Below are 17,164 nucleotides of genomic sequence, written 5' to 3'. Positions count from 1 at the left end.
GCAATAGTAGGGCAGCTAGTTATTAAAGAGATGTGACAGCAATCCGAACAGTTCTTATTTTATTAAAATACTCCCTCTCACGTGGATGGGGTTAGCTGACTTGCCAATGGCACATTAAAAAAAGAAAAACAAGCTTCAGTTTAGAGAATCAGGATTATAAGAGACAAGATACAAACACATTTGCTTCAGATATGACTCCAGTTAAAGCTGCTGTTGTGGCATTTAAGTCTACCTGTATTAGGCCATGGAGGGAATTGGCAGGCTTGGTTGCCACTGGGGCCATCATGCCCTTATAAAGTCTTACATTTCAGCATCCCAATGAATTTATTTTCCATGGGAAGCTGTGTTTTAACCTATTTCCTGGCCTGTTCTGACAGGATAGGACCTTGTTCATTTTAACAGAACTAATATGGACGCCACTTCTCTGTGAAGCCACACTGAAGAAGGTGACAAATGTGGCTCCAGGTAGCTGTACTGGGGAGCTTTCCCTGACGGGAGATGCCAGCCCCTTCTCACTTGTGTTGCCGTCCCACCAGAACCACAGGTGGATAATTTTTACACATTGCCCACACATGTTGCCACCCATCAGCCCCTGGAGTGCAATCCCATGGGACAAAGCAGCAAGGAACGGCCCCCTGAAAACCTTTCTCAGCTGCAGACAGAAACATCCATGTCCAATTCTTCTTGCTAGGGAATCAAAAACAGCCAATTCCCAGCTTTCCAACACACTTAACTTTTTCTATTGTCTGAAGACTCACGCAGACAAATGAGGGTCCATTTTGCTGAGGAGCAGCCAACCATGGCAGCTAATTAGCACCATGAGCAAGAACACATTTCTCTTATGCCAGGATTGGGATAATGTCTACTACAAGCAAAAAGGGTGCATTAAATAATCAACGGTTATTTAAATTTATTTATATTAAATGACCATAGAGTAAGAAGATCTTAGACAAGCAGAACAAGAATTTAGCCAAGTCCTGATGTGACTGCTGGAAACCTGTTTAAACAATAAATAACAACAGTGCAATTATCTGTCTGCAGCAGATGCAGATAATGCAATTGTCTGAATGCCTTGCAGTCCTGTTGCAATAAAGTGACATGGAGAAGGCTCTTGCCATGATGTTGCTAGTGACATTTTTAATCTCACCTGCCATGAAATTAGTGGGTTTTGCATCAGACTGCTCAGGCTGATATGCAAGCACAGCAGTGTGAATAAGCAAGCCCAACTCCCACCAGCAGCTGTGCCTGTTTGATGCCAGCCCCCTCAGAGACAACTCTCTTGAGATACATTTTTAAGAGAGGAGAAACCACAGTCCTCAATGGGAAAAATGGCTGTGGAGAAGATGGAGGAGAAAACAACTGAAGGAGGATACCAGGGCCTGCACCCTTGTAACAGGCTGATTTGCAGGGTTAAGAGGAGAAAGAGATGCTGAGAGAAATAACAGGGGAGATGGCCCTACAGACTTCCTGGGCTTTGCCTGACATTGCCACAGAGGCTGGCCATGGGCGTACAGGAGAATCATGGTCAGAAGATGGTTGTTGACAGAGCCCTTTGGATGTGCCAACTATTAGGCACTGGGAGGAAGAGATGAGCTCAAGGCTGTGTGCTGTGGGAGATGACCAGGGTGGGAGAGATGCCATCTAAGGCACAGGAGCACAAGATATTTGTGTAGACAGATGAGGCACTGCACCAATACCTGCCCCACTGAGAGCTGTGAATCTAGTCACCTCACCACATACCTGCCTCCCTAGCACATGGAAAATTTCCCCATGCTGTGATCCCCATTTTGTGCAGAGAGCAAGAGCACAGCTTGATCCAGCTCGTAGATGAGGAGGAGCCTGCTGCTTCTGCTTTGTGCCTTCTCTTCCCACACCTTTCTCTGAACATCAGCTGCACATTGACCAGGTAATGACAGTTGAGCTGTTTTTACCTCTGGCTCACTGGGGGACTGGCCAACACAGGTGCTATGGAAGGACAAAGCAAGGTATGAATAACTCAAATCATAACCCTCAACTTGGTCTCCTGTAGATCAGCACTGACTTCACAGAGGTGTTTTCAGATGAATGTGGCCCTTCACAAAGAAATAGTCTGATTCAGAGTTAATTTAGGAACTAGGACAAAAAAAAATACCCTGCACCTTTATTGTCGGATTTTTTGCCTTTGTAACACAGTGAAATTTAAATCCTTCCATTTAACTGCAAAGGAGCAGGATTTGGCTGCCTGCAGGCTTTTTCGATACAGCACGGATACAGCCTTGCTTTCTCTTTAGATCACAATGCATACAACACAGTGCTAACCAGAAGAGCTTTCCCTGCTCCTGAGCCCAGCTGTGTGTTAGTATCTATCCCCTAACGAGGGCAAGATGTCAACTCCCCTGTTTCTCTCAACAATTGCCAGGACTAATGCTTCTAATAATACTCACCCTTGGAATTTTTTGATGGCTGATTTCAAGAGGATTTAATGTTATAGCTTGGTTGCTAGATAAAGCTAAATCCTTATACAAAATCTCCCTGCTGTCTTAAATGCTTCTTAAGTGCTCTCAGAAATATGCTCTATGTATTTTACTCAGTGAATCCATTACATGAAGAAGTTACTTTGTCTCCCTGTAACTGCAGGTAATGGGGATTTATTGTGTTTGGTAGCTATTAATGGTCATGTTATCACATGTTACCATGAGCATCTAAAGTGCACTGCAAATGGAAAAATAGTGTGAATGCAATATTTTATATGGAAAAAAAAAAAACCAAAAAACAAAACAAACAGGAATCCATAAGTCATAGTCTGGTTTCAGTAGCAGAAAGCAGGCTGGCTCAGAGGGACCTTCTATTATTTCTTTCATTTCTTTGATGTTACACAGGTTTACAGTTTATGATAGTAAGAGAAACCAGGTGCTGGAATGTGTTACCAGAGAGACTGTGGACGCCCCATCCCTGGAGATGTTGGCCAGGTTGGATGGGCAGTCTGATCCAGTACTTGATCTAGAGGCTGACCACTATGCCTGTGGCAGGGCGACTGGAACTTGGACGTTCTTGAGGTCCCTTCCCAAGCTATTCAGTGATTCTATGAAACCCTTTGCTAGTTTAACTGGTACAGAGTTGCTCCTGCTTTATTTTTAAGCCCTTTCACAATCTCATTTGCAAACACAGCAAACTTTACCCTTCTCAATCCTCTTATTCGGTTTCTTTGAGCCATTAATGGCTTTGCAAAGTGCTTCAAACTGGCTTAGGGCTATAGGTTATCTGCTTGGAGGTCTGGTTCCCCAAACAGATGAAAGGGGAGAGAAATCACAGTGAATTATTCTCTATGATGATGAAGTAACAGAAATGGACCCATTTCTTAGAAAAAGTCGCAATGCACAGAAAGACTTTGCAAGTTCACTGTTACTAAATTTGCATGTTGCAAAGCTACCTACAGCTGTCTACATTACGACATGACTTATCTTCTGGACAGAGAGCACAGAGCAGCTTGCTTAAGATCAGATCACTACATTCAACATCTTTTTTATGTAGTAAAATTATTCAGTGCTATTTTGACAGGAATGCATTGTGGGATAAAGATGACTTCTTCTATTTCCAAATGTCTCTTGGTTGCAGTATTACTTTGCCAAATCCCCTCCCTTAAATTACAGTACCTGTTTTGGATCTGTATGAAACAGAACTATAGAATCACAAAAGTTGGAAAAGATCTCCCAGATCATCAAGTCCAACCACCAGCCCATTACCCCCTGCCCACAAACTACATCCTTCAGTGCCTATCTCCACGGTTCTTGAACATCTCCAGGGATGGTGACTCCACCACCTCCCTGGGCAGCAGTGCCAGTGCTTCACTGCTCTTTCTGAGAAGAATTTTTTCCTAATAGCCAAATAGAGATAGAAGCTGCATTCAGTAATTCTGAATTTTGAAAGCAGTCAGAGCTTCTTAGGCTATTCTTTTGGTATTAGTCAAGAACCCTGTGTTTCCCCAGGAAGGAAAACCTTAAAATAAAATGAAAAATAGATTTATTACCAAATTCACATTTCAAAACTGTGTTTTGAATGAACACTCTGAGAAGTGCATTTGCATGCTATTGCAGTCAGGAACATAAGGCAAGTCAAAGCTTGAACTGACAGTTTCCTACAAAACAGGAAGTGAGTTTGGACTGCTTTGTGGTATATTCTGGATGAAAGAGGTCTGATATCCTGTGGAATCCACACTTATCTGAACCCTAACTCTTGATGTCTCTATAAAATCTCCTTCTCCCTCTTGGAAACTGCCAATGTCTCTGCCTCACAACTTCCTACCACAAGGGAGTCCCACAGCTTTTAGGGCTCTTCATGAATAGGTGGTATTTTTCCATCCCTCACCTCCTTCCTGAGCCACGTTTTCTCAGCCTCTTCTCAGATCAGCTTTTCCAGATCTTGGCTGAATCCTTCCACATCCTGCTTTTTTTTTTCTTTTTTCTTTTTTCAATAAAACAATTCCCTAGTGATGGCTTTGGCTTGGCCACAGGGGAACATTACTGCCTCCAAGCAGATGTCAAGATTTACTTTTCAGCCTGCCTTGTTCTTGTGACAGAAGGATTCAGCCAAGTTTCAAAGCTTCCCTGACAGCATTTCTGCAGTCAGTAGTGCGCTCAGTGGACAGCCTTCACCAGGCACTGGGGGACTCATTGCTGATCTGAAGCTGCCACTGCTGAATAACAGTTCAGGATGTTTTTTTTTAAAGCTTTTTGGCTAGTTTCAGCAACATGGGGGAGGCAATTCAAACATGACTGGGAGGACAGTTTGTGTCTGAAGATGATCCGTATCTTGGAGCATCTGCCTCTAAACCGCTAAGAAATAAATTGATATTTGATGTTCCCATCACCTCTCTGTCATGGAGGCTCTTTTGGATCAGGCCACTCTGAAGGGCCTTGCTGAGAAATGTCTCCTCTTCTCCCCATTGCTAACTCAGTTGTGTGTGACTTCAGTCCAGAATACTGAGTTGGTGAAGCCCTTCAGAACAGACTGGGTATACAAGGAGGCTTCTTGTGCAGTGTATTTTCAAAACTGTGGCCTCCATATCATATTCCTCACATATGACCTCACGTATCAAATTCCTCCCTGCTGGGTCAAAGAAATCAGTTCTTCAAAGGGATGAAAGAGCTGCACTTTGGAAAGAGGCTTGGTGCTGTCTTTAAACATACAGCAGCTTTGCCTTGAATATTAAGTGCTAAGAGAACGTCTGCCTCCAAACACCTTTGCTTCTGCCCTTCTCCCAGGGGAAATCACAAGTGCTGGTCCTTGCTGCTTTTCACATCTGCCCAGGGCAGCAGCTGAAGCCATGCAGCAGGGAGCTCTAGCAAAGTGCCATTGCTTCACTGCTTATTGCACTCACTGTTCATGGAGGCTGGAGAGCAAAATCACAAGCAGGTTTATACCTTTGTGGTATTTCTGCTCTAGGAGAGAGACTAGAGACCAATGGAGGTCCCTTCTAAGAGCACTGGGAGTCCATAAGGCTGAGAGCTATGGAAGTACCATCAGATAGGCCACAGAAGTGGGCATTTCTCTCTACATGGAGACTGCCAAGCAGCCCAGGCTCTCACACTCACATTCCTCTCTTCTTTCTTGGTTGTAAACACCTCCTCAGCTTGCTCCTTACAAATGCTGCATCTGTTGAGAAATGCTGCACAGTCAGAAACGATACACAGCATGCCTGAACAGATTTCACTGGGGCTTGCTGCCACTTCACCACAGAGCAAGGAGAACAATTTGACATACCGCAAGCTGAAGGAAAAGTTCTCTGGGCAAGAAGAAATGATGCTGACGGAGCCTGGGGCTGCAGTGGAAGCATTCTCAGCTCCAACAGACCATGACTGAAGAGGGAGGAGAGGTGCAAACAGGGATGCTGGATACAAATTCCCTCCCACACACCTTATCAAAAATTTTGGCCTGCACAAACACACCTACGTTATTCCTTTCTGCGATCTCCTGTTGGTCACGAAATGTGCCTGAGGTCTCTTTCAAACCTGCATCTTTTTCTCTGTTCACAGGGCCATGTTCAGCCGATGTATCACATTGCACACAATCATTTGCCATAGCCGACTCAGCCCCGCACTTTGCCCTCCCCATGTGCTGGTTTCAGCCCGTGCCGATCGCACACCGTTGTGTGGTTGTTGGGAGTGATGGGTGCACGCTCAGGGCTGTGGGTTGTGGGTTGGACATGCCTACATTAGACCTACCCCACATCTGTGTTTGAATAATGTCAGGACCTAGTGTGGGTACCCTCTTCTGTCATCACTGCTGCTGAAGTGATGAGCTTCAGTCTCTGATTCAGGACTTTTTCTCATCTTCCAAGGAGAAGAGACCAGTTAAGTCTCTGAGAGTACCCTGTATGACTTAATAGCATGACCTGTTACTCATGAGGCACAAAAAGTGGAGAATTTGTGCCATTGGGTTGGAATACTTCACCATCTTTGCAACAGAGGCACTAGGCACAGATCTCCCAGGAGCAGGAATGCATTCCTACAACCCTCTGTTCTGTTCCTCCTCAGATGGAGGCAGCATCTGTATGGCAAGACACCATCAACACTGGCAGTCAAAAAAAGAGCTGCCAGGCAAATCTGAGCAGTGGGAGGATTTTCACATCCTGCGGCCACCTGGCCTGCTGCTTGTGGCTCCCTTCCAATTCCCAACCCCTTTTCTCCACTCCTTTGCCTTTCCAGGCTTTAACAATTGTGGGGTAAAATGATCTCTAATTCTCTTCTAAGTTCACTCCTTACCCTTCTACACTGGACAACCTCATGGGGCAAAAACCCCATGTGCGAATAGTGAGCACAACTGACTCAGCAGCAGCAACTTACAAAGCTCTGCAAAGACACCTGCTTTCCCTGGGCTGAAGGGAGCACACATCTGTACAGCACACATTGCCTCTGTCATAGCCTTTCCCTAGGCTGGCCATGCCACACATGCTCAGGAAGCTGGTGACATACAGTCGCATTGGTTCCTGGAGTTGCACTCAAAGGATTAGAGCTGCAGGGGGGTAACCAAATTGCTGCAGGGTTCAGCCACCAAAAATGGCTGAGAGTGGATAAGATACAGTGGAGACCTCCTCAGTAACTTGTATGTTGCTAGATCTAAGATTATGTTTAGCAATGACAGTGGAAAACAAAAAAAAAAAAATAGCCCAAATAGCTTTAATAATAGATTTTGGAGGATTTTGAATTATTAAAGACATTTTCTAGTGACAGTTTGTCTGAATCATATTTGGCAGTGGTAATATACCACATCTCCTGTCATTCTTTTAATTACTTTACAGTCTTTTGAGAGAGCTGTTCTGGCTTCAGCTGGGATGAAGTTGATTTTTCCTTCATAGTGTCGGGAATGATGCTGTGTTTTGGCATTAGGAGAAAAACAACGTAGATAACGCACCGGTGTTTGAAATGTAGCTGAGCAGTGCTGCACAGAACCAAGGACATTGCAGTTTTTCATCTTCTCGTACTGTCCTTCTGGAGAGAGGGGCTGAGGGGAATACAAGGATCTGGGAGGAGGCAGGATCAGGACTGCTGGCCTAAATTGGCTAAAGGGATATTTCACACCATATGACATCATGCAAAAAACCTTGAAAATGATGGAGAATTGGTCAGAGCAGGCTCAGGGACTGGCTGGGCATTGGTCGGCAGGTAGTAAGCAATTGCTTATGCATCACTTGGTTTGTATATATATATACACATATCTATATATATGATCATCATAACTATTATCCTTTGGTTTTTTTTCCCTCTTCCTTTTTCTGTCTTAGTAAATAGATTTTATCTCAACCCACAAGCTCTGCTTTGTTTTCTTCCCCTCAACTCTCTCCTTCATCCCACTGGGAGAGGGGGGAGTGAGCCCAAGACTGTGTGGCACTGAGCTACCTATCGGGTTAAACCGCAAGAGCATTTCAAAATTAATTAAGAACACCTCTGCTTTCAGACTGAGCATGAGAAAATAAAATATCCCCAGCTGTTTCATTTTAAGTGGCAGATTGTCCTGGTGCTGCAGATAAGCCTTCTGAACAAACAGCATGCCAACACCAGAACAATCCCTAAAGATAACTTAATTTTATATCTATTTAAGGGTTTTGGAGGGGAAGTGTAACATATTTGAATTTAAGGAGACAAAGGACCTCAGTTAACTAATTATGTTACCAGGAGTCTGCACAAAATGGATTGGTTCCACTCGTTGGTGATTAAAGCTGAAAAAGAAAATAAAGCTGTGCTACAACTGACTGTAGCCCAAGGTAGAAATCATTTGCAGATGTCTTGTGTGCCAAAGCAGAGGATATGAATTTTTGGAAGGCAGAAGAAATAGAATCATAGAATCAGTAAGGTTGGAAAGACCACTAAGATCATCTGGTCCAGGTGGTCGCATACCTCATGGTGGTGGCTCTGCCCTGCTGAGTGGCCCGGCCCAGCCGTGCATCCATTGCTCCCAACAACCACACAGCAGTGTGCGATCGGCACGGGCTGAAACTGGCACATGGGAGGGCACAGTGCAGGGCTGACTCCGATATGGGAAATGGTTGTGATATATTGGCTGCATACAGCCTGTGAACAACAAAAAACACACAGCTGTGCTTTGCATTTTGATACAGGGATTTGGGTTTCAAGATTGCTGAAAAAATCATCAGTTTCAAGGATGAATCTCAGGAAGAGGAAAATTTAATCAAAAATCTGTGATAAACACCGGATAGCACACTAAGAACTGCAACCACTGCCATTGAACCCTACTGATGCATCAGCGTCACAAAAACAAGGTCATATATCCCACTGGTTCTATGGTTTTGTTTGGAAGTGTTATAAGAAAAAACATTAAAAATTAAATAAACTTTGTTATTTATATACACTAACTACATTATATATTTTCTGAGGGCTATTCTGAAAGTAATGCCTACTATTTCATTATGTTGGCCCATGGTATCAGAGCCACATGTTGGTGGTACGCCAGCAGAGGCTGAACCTCCCCACCAATATCCCATTACATTTCGTTGCCATGGGACAGGTGGCAGCAGAGGGGCAGTCTGACACAACGGCATCTGACATGGAAGTGTGTCTGGAGCAAAGGTGTGGAACTGAATTCTTCCATGCAGAAAAAATGACACTCATTGACATTCACTGACATTTGCCAAATGTTTCTGGAGACCAAACAGCGGATGTGAACACAGTGAGGCAGTGGGTGGTGCGTTTCAGTGATAATAGCAACAGTGGGTCACCTCCACTGGTGCAGATTGTTACAAGTGTGGCATACAGGCTCTTCTTCATTGCTGGCAAAAATGAATAGCTAATAGCAGTGATTATATGAAAAAACAGTGTTTTTATGGAAGAACCGTAGCTGAGAACTTGTTCTATTAAATAGAATTATCGTGCTCTTTGTTGTAGTTCCCACAGGAGGCATTATTTTTGGAACAACCTACATATATGCAGCCTAAGACAATTCTTCAGTAAGGCCCAGGCAAGCCAAAAAGTTGGACACCATGATCAAGTCCAACCACCAACCCATCCCCACCATGCCCACTAACCACATACGTGAGTGCCACATCTCTACAGTTCTTGAACACCTCCCTCCTCCAGGGACAGCAACTCCACCACCTTCCTGGGCAGTCTGTGCCACTGCTTCACCACTGTTTCTGAGAATAAACTTTTCCTTATATCCAACCTAAACCTTCCCTTGTACAAATTAAAGCCATATCAATAACTTAGGAGTTCTTTAGGGCTGAAGTTTTTTGTGAGATATTAGTTTGATGAATTTGCTTCTCTGCCCAGCACCTGAATGCTTTTACAGTGTTTGGCAGCCACATTCAGGAAATTTACTCAGGCACAGATTTTGTGGTTGGTGGAACAGTGTTATCTGTTCTACACTTTAGCTGTTTTGCTTGGTTATAAATGGTCAGCAACATCCCAGCAGGGCAGGTGTGAGCAAATGGAGGCAATGTACTAAAATTCATTGTGGATATATGAGCAGGTAAACATCGTCATTTGCTGAAAATGCATGCCTGCACATCCATAAAGCGTGTGAGTGTGTGTGATGGGGGCCTGCAAAGGGCCAGCTGGAATTGCAAACAGCAGCAGCTGACCTACTGATTCAGTCTTATTCCATTTCACACGTGGATGCAGCAACAGAATAGAATTGATTGCAGCAAGAGTGAAGAGGGGAAACCTAGAAGTACACTGGATAAAGGGCTCTGGCTCTGACACTCTCAGTGTCATTGTGCAGGGGCATGATGTGGAAACACTGGAGCAGCAGAGGCTGTAAGTGCTGCAGCATTTACAGAGGGGAAGGCCTGAGCATGTGGATATGGATATGCTGGATGGATGGGCTGAGGCCAATTGTATGATGTTCAGCAAAACCAACTGCCAGGTCCTGCACTTTGGCCACAAAGGCTGCATGCATTGCTACAGGCTGGGGGCAAAATGGCTGGAAAGCTGCATGGAGGAAAAGGATCTGGGAGCATTATTTGACAGCCAACTGAACAGGAGCCAGCAGCGTGCCTAGGTGGCCAAGTAGGCTGATAGCATCCTGACTTGCATCAGCAGCAGTGCAGCCAGCAGGAGCAGGGAAGTCATCGTTCCCCTATGCTCAGCTCTGGTGAGGCTGCACCTCAAGTGCTGTGTTCAGTGTTGGCCCCTTCACTACAAGAAAGGCATTCAGGCCCTGGAGCATATCCGGAGAGAAGCAAAAACGCTGTGAAGGGTCTGGAGCACAAGTCTTACGGGGAGCAGCTGAAGGAACTGGAGGAGACCCAGGGGAGACCTTATTGCTCTCTATAACTGCCTGAAAGGAGGTTGCGGTGATGTGGGGATTGGCTTCTTCACCCAGGTAAAGGTGATAGAATGAGAGGGAATGGCCTCAAGTTGTGCCAGGGGAGGTGTGGGTTGGGTATTAAGAAAAATATCTCTGAAAGAGTGGTGAGGCACTGGCACAGGCTGCCCAGGGAGGGGATGGAGTCACCGTCCCTGGAGGTGTGGAGGGACATGGGTTATTGGGCATGGTGGGGATGGGTCAGTTGTTGGACACAGTGTTCTTAGAGGTCTTTTCCAATCTTAATGATTCTATGTCCTAGCACACCTCCAGCAGCTGCTGTTAGTCGCCTGCCAGGAACACCCCTTGGGCAAAGGTGCCTGTGTCTCAGTTCCTTGGGCCATGCAAATCAAATCAAACTATCCAAGCATGTTTCAAACCATATGGGATTCAATGCAGAGGCTCAAGGTATGCTCCTCAGAACACCTTCACCGCTCAGCTACTCCTGGAGCCCAGCCAGAGGAAAGAGGAAAGAGGAGGAAAGAGGAAACGGACAGAAGGACTCCTCTGGTATCATTGTGCCTGCTGCATGGCATGATAGGGCAGAACTAGCTGATGTGAGGAAGACAGTGTGGGAAGTGTTTCCCTTTCCCTTCTGTAAAAAGAAAAATCAAATAACAAAGAGCAAGACCTGGAAATCCAGCTCAGCAGAGTTGAGGAACTGCCACCCAATGCATGCAGCACATGGCCTGTCATCCTTTCATCCAGTGCGACCATTTTGCTTTAAGATGTTTTCTCTTCGTTTTTCTCATCAAAGCACTGATATAACCCTAGTCTGCAATATCAGGAACTCTTCTCCCAGAAGAGGAGGCATTCTGTGATTCATTCCCTCAGCCACTGAGCACGGTCTTTGCGCATTATAACTCTGCTGATGACTTGGGTTAAATCAACTAAAGATGAAATCACTGGCAGCTAGCTAGCTTTCAAATTGCCTGTTTGCAAAAGTAATACATCATTCCACTGAAAGGGGACAGCTGCATACTTCCTTCTTCTGATCCTCCCAACCAAGGCTGCCTTGCCTCTCATCTCAAGTAGAGAATGTATTGAGAATCTCAGCTTTCAAAATATGTTTAATTCTTGACCAAGAGCCACTCGGCAGACAGAGAGAAGAGGAAAAAGATTATGAATATCACTTTTCCTTTTTCTAAATATGGAAATGCCCCTCTCCCCCACACCCTGCCTGTTCCCTGTCATTTACTCCGCAAAGAACCAAAGAGCAACTGGGCAAATACACAACTCCATCCTGAAAACACCTCCCAGACAAGCTAAATCCCCGTGTGAGTCAGTGGGAATAGCTGATGTGCTGAATGAGAACATGGTTTGATGGGCACAAGCAGTTTTACTGCTTTCCCACAAAAGGCTCCCACCCAAAGCAGCACACACTAGTTCTGCTGTGGTGGGTTTCAAGATGCTCACCCTTCCTGAGCTATTTGTGAGTGAGAGGCTGGACCAGACATCCATTCCAACATAAACACTAGAATTCTTTTTTGAAATAAACGTTCATGTTTTCAGAACTAGATTTTCAGAACTGCAGGGCCTTTCCTTCAAAATTTCTCTATACTGCAAATAAAACTGAAAAGTATTTAAGCTATTTTACCCCAATAGTCTTTCCTTCTGCCTAACCCCCTTCCCATTCTAGTACCATTGTTTTAACTTACCAGGTGACATTTCCTTACATTGAGATCAACTTACATGGTTGAAGTCATCAGTAAAATAACACTGCTTTTTCTTTTTTGCCCAGCTTGAACAGGCAGGGTGATGAATAACACAGGGAGATTCCCTGCCCTGCTGAGGCACTGCACTGGCTGGCACTGAGCTCCCTGGTTAGACAAGGCTATGCAGTACATTCATGAACAGACAGGGCAGTACCTACTAAGCCCTCCTCAGGCCCATGCCTTCCCAGCTTATCAATTACAAATCTTCAGGGCCCCTCATTTCTTAGGTTTGTGGTAGCACAACTCACCCAGCACACATAAGAGGTTTTCCCTTCACAATCTGTTATCACTGACATCTGTCAGTGTCACTCCTAGTCTCATTAAGGATAGCAATTACTTTTTAATCTCTAATTGGCGGCAAATAGCAAGGAAATTAAACAGAATTACTTCAGTTATTTTGCCTGTTTAACAACAAACATTTTGAGGAGAGCCACAAATAACTCTAGTCCTGCCACAGACTCAAACCCCCTTCATGACATCACACAGAGCTCTACCTGTTCTGCTGCTGGCTACACCACGTTTGTGAAATAAATACCTTCAGATTTAGCTTATATCACTGCAGCTCTCATGTCAGCTGGGAGGCTGATGAGAAACAGGGTAATAATTTACAGGCAGAGCTGAGCATTTCTGTTCAAAAGCATCCATGCCATCCTTGTAGCTGCTGCACTCTCACCTGAAGGCTTGATTGTCTGATGCAGTTTGGAGTCACGTCATTTAACTATAAAGCTTAACTAATTGCTATATATAGAGAGTGCTTGAAGGTCTTTTGCTGGAAATGTTAATAACAGCTCAAGATAGAGTCATCCTGCTTATCGTCATCTTCTTTTTTTTTAACATTTGTTTAGAGCTGTTGCTCAGTGCAGGAGTGTCCCTGCGTTACCTTGGCTTTCACAACGAACAAGGTTGAAGCAAATAAATGAGAGCCTCTTACCCTGCTGTGGTTTTCACACATTGGCTCACATGATCTCATGTGTGTGCAGATGAAATGCAGAGAAGGGAAAGCGGCCATGGAGCCTCCACTTGCCATATGCAAGTAGAAGGCAAGTTCCTCACAGGGTTCCAGGAGACAAGAACTGTCCTGATGTCATCGTATCCCTGCTGTCTCTCCATTCACAACCTATCCTGGTACATTTAGGACACTTGACACACTCAGCTTCTCCCTCAGTCAAGGATCGTGTCACCATGGAATCTCTCTAAAGGAGGAAAAATGCTCTTCAAATCCTCTTTAATTTGAAATACAGTGACAGTACCTGATTCCTGGTTACAATATAGAGAGGCTGGTTTCAGAGTTGTGGTTCTACCTTAGGATCAGAGGAAAACTTGCTGAATGACATTTGGGCAGAAAAGGATAAAGCCCTGGAAGATGGGGACAGGTCTCTCTGTAGATGATCTGCAATTAATAACGGAGGAAATGCTGCCTTGTCCTCCCACTGTTGTACAGTACCTCTTTCACTGCATTAAACCTTCTTAAGTCTCTGTTGAAACTGGAGCATAGCAGCACAGCACTCTCACCTACTTTAACGCAGATTCACTTACATTGATTAGTCGTTCAGAACTGCCTTGATTTCAGGTAGATGTTTTTGTTAAGCACTTATGAGCAACAGATTGATTTAGCTACGCTGCTCATTTGTGCATTTCTTTCGAGCAGAAGTTAAAACATATAAAATGTGAACATTCACAAGGATGGCACCTCCCTCCTCACCACTGCTCTCACCAAGAAATATACGTTACTAGTCACCTATAAAAATAAAATGTGGTCTCAGGAAAGCACAGTCTTCATTTACTAGTTCATTTAGGAATAGTTCTATTTATTCCCATCTCAAGTTAGTTTGCACTGCATATAAAAGGGCTACTCTGAAAATAATGCCTAGTATTTCATTATGTTGGCCCACAATGCCAGGGACATATGTTGATGGCATGGCAGCAGAGTTGAACCCTCGCACCAATACCCCATTACATTTCGTTGCCATGGGACAGTTGGCAGCAGAGGGGCAGTCTGACACAACGGCATCTGACATGGAAGTGTGTCTGGAGCAAAGGTGTGGAACTGAATTCTTCCATGCAGAAAAAATGACACTCACTGACATTCACTGACATTTGCCAAATGTTTCTGGAGGCCAAACAGCGGATGTGAACACAGTGAGGCAGTGGGTGGTGCGTTTCAGCAGTGGGTCAACAGCGACAGTGGGTCACCTCCACTGGTGCAGATTGTTACAAGTGCAGCATGCAGGCTCTTCTTCATTGCTGGCAAAAATGAATAGCTAATAGCAGTGATTATATGGAAAAACAGTGTTTTGTAGCTGAGAATTTGTTCTATTAAATAGTGTTATTGTGCTCTTTGTATCTGTTGTAGGAGGCATTACTTTTGGAGCAATCTACATACACATCAGAGCCTTCATCATAAACATGCATCTGCAAGGTTCCTTAGCCTGCAGGCTGACACATGGGCACATCCTGTGTTCAGGAGGTGCAGTGTCCTCTCTGAAAGTAGGAGCTGTGGTTTAATGGCCACACAGGATCCCTGCAGATTTGTTCACAAGGTGCTGAATGCAACACCAATTGGACATACTGCTGAGCTTCATCAAGTTAGAATATGGCACTGCTTCATGCTCACTAAACATCACTGAGATTGCTCCTGCACACAGGAGAAGGCAAAGATCTCTCCCAGGTCCTTATTACATTAGCAGGGGGACAAATAAATTGTCCCCTCCAAATAGCTGCTCTGAGGTAATAAGGCAGTACTATTCTGCCTTAAGAATTTTATCTGCAAGATTTGTAATCTCACTCAGTCTTTGGATAGAGAAGCAAGTTGGAAGAGGTCAAAAGTCTCACCACAGCTGTTAGCCAATATCAAGAATAGCAAGACTCTGAGTATCTCTTTCTTTTCCTCATTCCCTGTTCCCTGAGCCCCAAACTGAAATCCCTACCAATTCTCCAAAAAGCTTATGTAAAATGGACCAGCTTGTTGAAAAAATGCCACCCAGAGAGCTATCTCCTTCTGCTGTTACTTCTTCCATCTTCACAAGTCCTTCTCTATTGCTTCAATAGTTCTCTAAGGCAGGCAAAATTGCCATCTTATTAGCTGGAAAAATGCTGCTTCAGCCGAAGTGTGCACAACAATGACAAACACAACAAACAGTGCAAGAGGGCAAAAACACCTTTGAAATCTCCTTGGTGGATGCACAATCTGCATAGCAAGTTATTTAAAAATCAGCACTTCTAAGGTATGTGTGAACCTTCAAAAATACTAAAGGCCTAATTAGAAGCTTTAGCAGTGAACTACATACAGGGCCACGTGTTTCCACTCCCTGCTTAGACAGCCTTGGGCAGGTGAGATGAAGGAGATGACACAGACACAAGCATGTACTGCCTGCTGCAGAAAAGATGGGCAAAGGCTATCAGACTTCACATCCCATCCCGTGAGGGCAGGCACAGGGGGATGCTCATAACTCTAGCACTCCCCACTAAAGCTGCACACAGACGAACAGAAGTCCAGGGTCAGGGCACTGCATCCAGAGAGCAGTGGTCAGTGGCTCAATGTCTGGATGGAGATCAGTGACAAGTGGTGCCCCACAGGGGTCCCTTCCAACTCAAATGATTCTATGATTCCAACTTGGCATTTGTTCAGAAGAGGGAGAAAGAAGTTCAGAAGAGCAAGAGAGAAACTGTGAAGGCTTGGTAGAGCTGAACAGGCTTAAGTGGGTTTTAAAGAGACTCATTACATAAAATGATCTAGTTCTGCAAAAACAAGTTCACCAGGAACGAAAGAGAAAAATCATAGAATCGTTTCAGTTGGAAGAGAATTTTAAAGGCCATCCAGTCCAACTCCCCTGCAATGAACAGGTGCTTGGAGCCCAGTTCAGCCTGACCAGGGATGTCAGCAGGGATGGGGCATCCATCACCTCTCTGGGAAACCTGTGCCAGTGCATCACCACACACAGAGTAAAAAACTTATTCTTTATATCCAATCTGTGTCTCCCCTTCTTTAGTTTGAAACCAAACTTATCCTATCACAATAGACCCTGCTAAAGAGCCTATCTCCTTGCTTCATATAGCCCTCCTTTAAAGGCCACTCTTAGGTCTCCCCAGAGCCTTTTCTTCTCCAGGCTGAACAGCCCCAGCTCTCTCAGCCTGTCCTCATAGGAGAGGTGCTCCATCCCTAAAAACATTGCCAGTCCTAATGATGTTGTATTCTACCATCTTTGAGTCACTGCAGGTGTAAAAGGAATAAGATTAGAACTGAGAATATTTCAAATTCTTCCCATATGAAATCCTCACATTTCACATCTACCAAAATATTAAATTGGATCCGAAGGACAAAAAAAATCTCCCCCCCCTCCCCAATATAGAATTTTAGACTCACTTGCACCTGGTGTGTTGAAAGATATTCCAATCAAGGGAAAAAAACAAACAAAAAAAACAACAAAAAAACCCAGTTATTTGTTCCCTTCATGGTTTGCTCTGCTTCAATTAGTATTTAATGCTACTTGCTTACTTTTTCTGCTGCCTGGATAGTTGGAAGGGAAATACCACCTGTCCATGCCACTGTAACAATAATACATCAAACTCTGGCAATGTGTAAACATTTTGGGGAAAAAAATGTTTTCTTTCCCTCTCTGAAGAAGAAGGAAGATTAGTTTGAATTGAAGATT

The sequence above is a fragment of the Tympanuchus pallidicinctus genome, unplaced genomic scaffold, assembly GCF_026119805.1.
Source record: "Tympanuchus pallidicinctus isolate F22 unplaced genomic scaffold, pur_lepc_1.0 scaffold1, whole genome shotgun sequence".
Taxonomy (NCBI): domain Eukaryota; kingdom Metazoa; phylum Chordata; class Aves; order Galliformes; family Phasianidae; genus Tympanuchus; species Tympanuchus pallidicinctus.
This window is presented reverse-complemented; position numbering follows the sequence as displayed.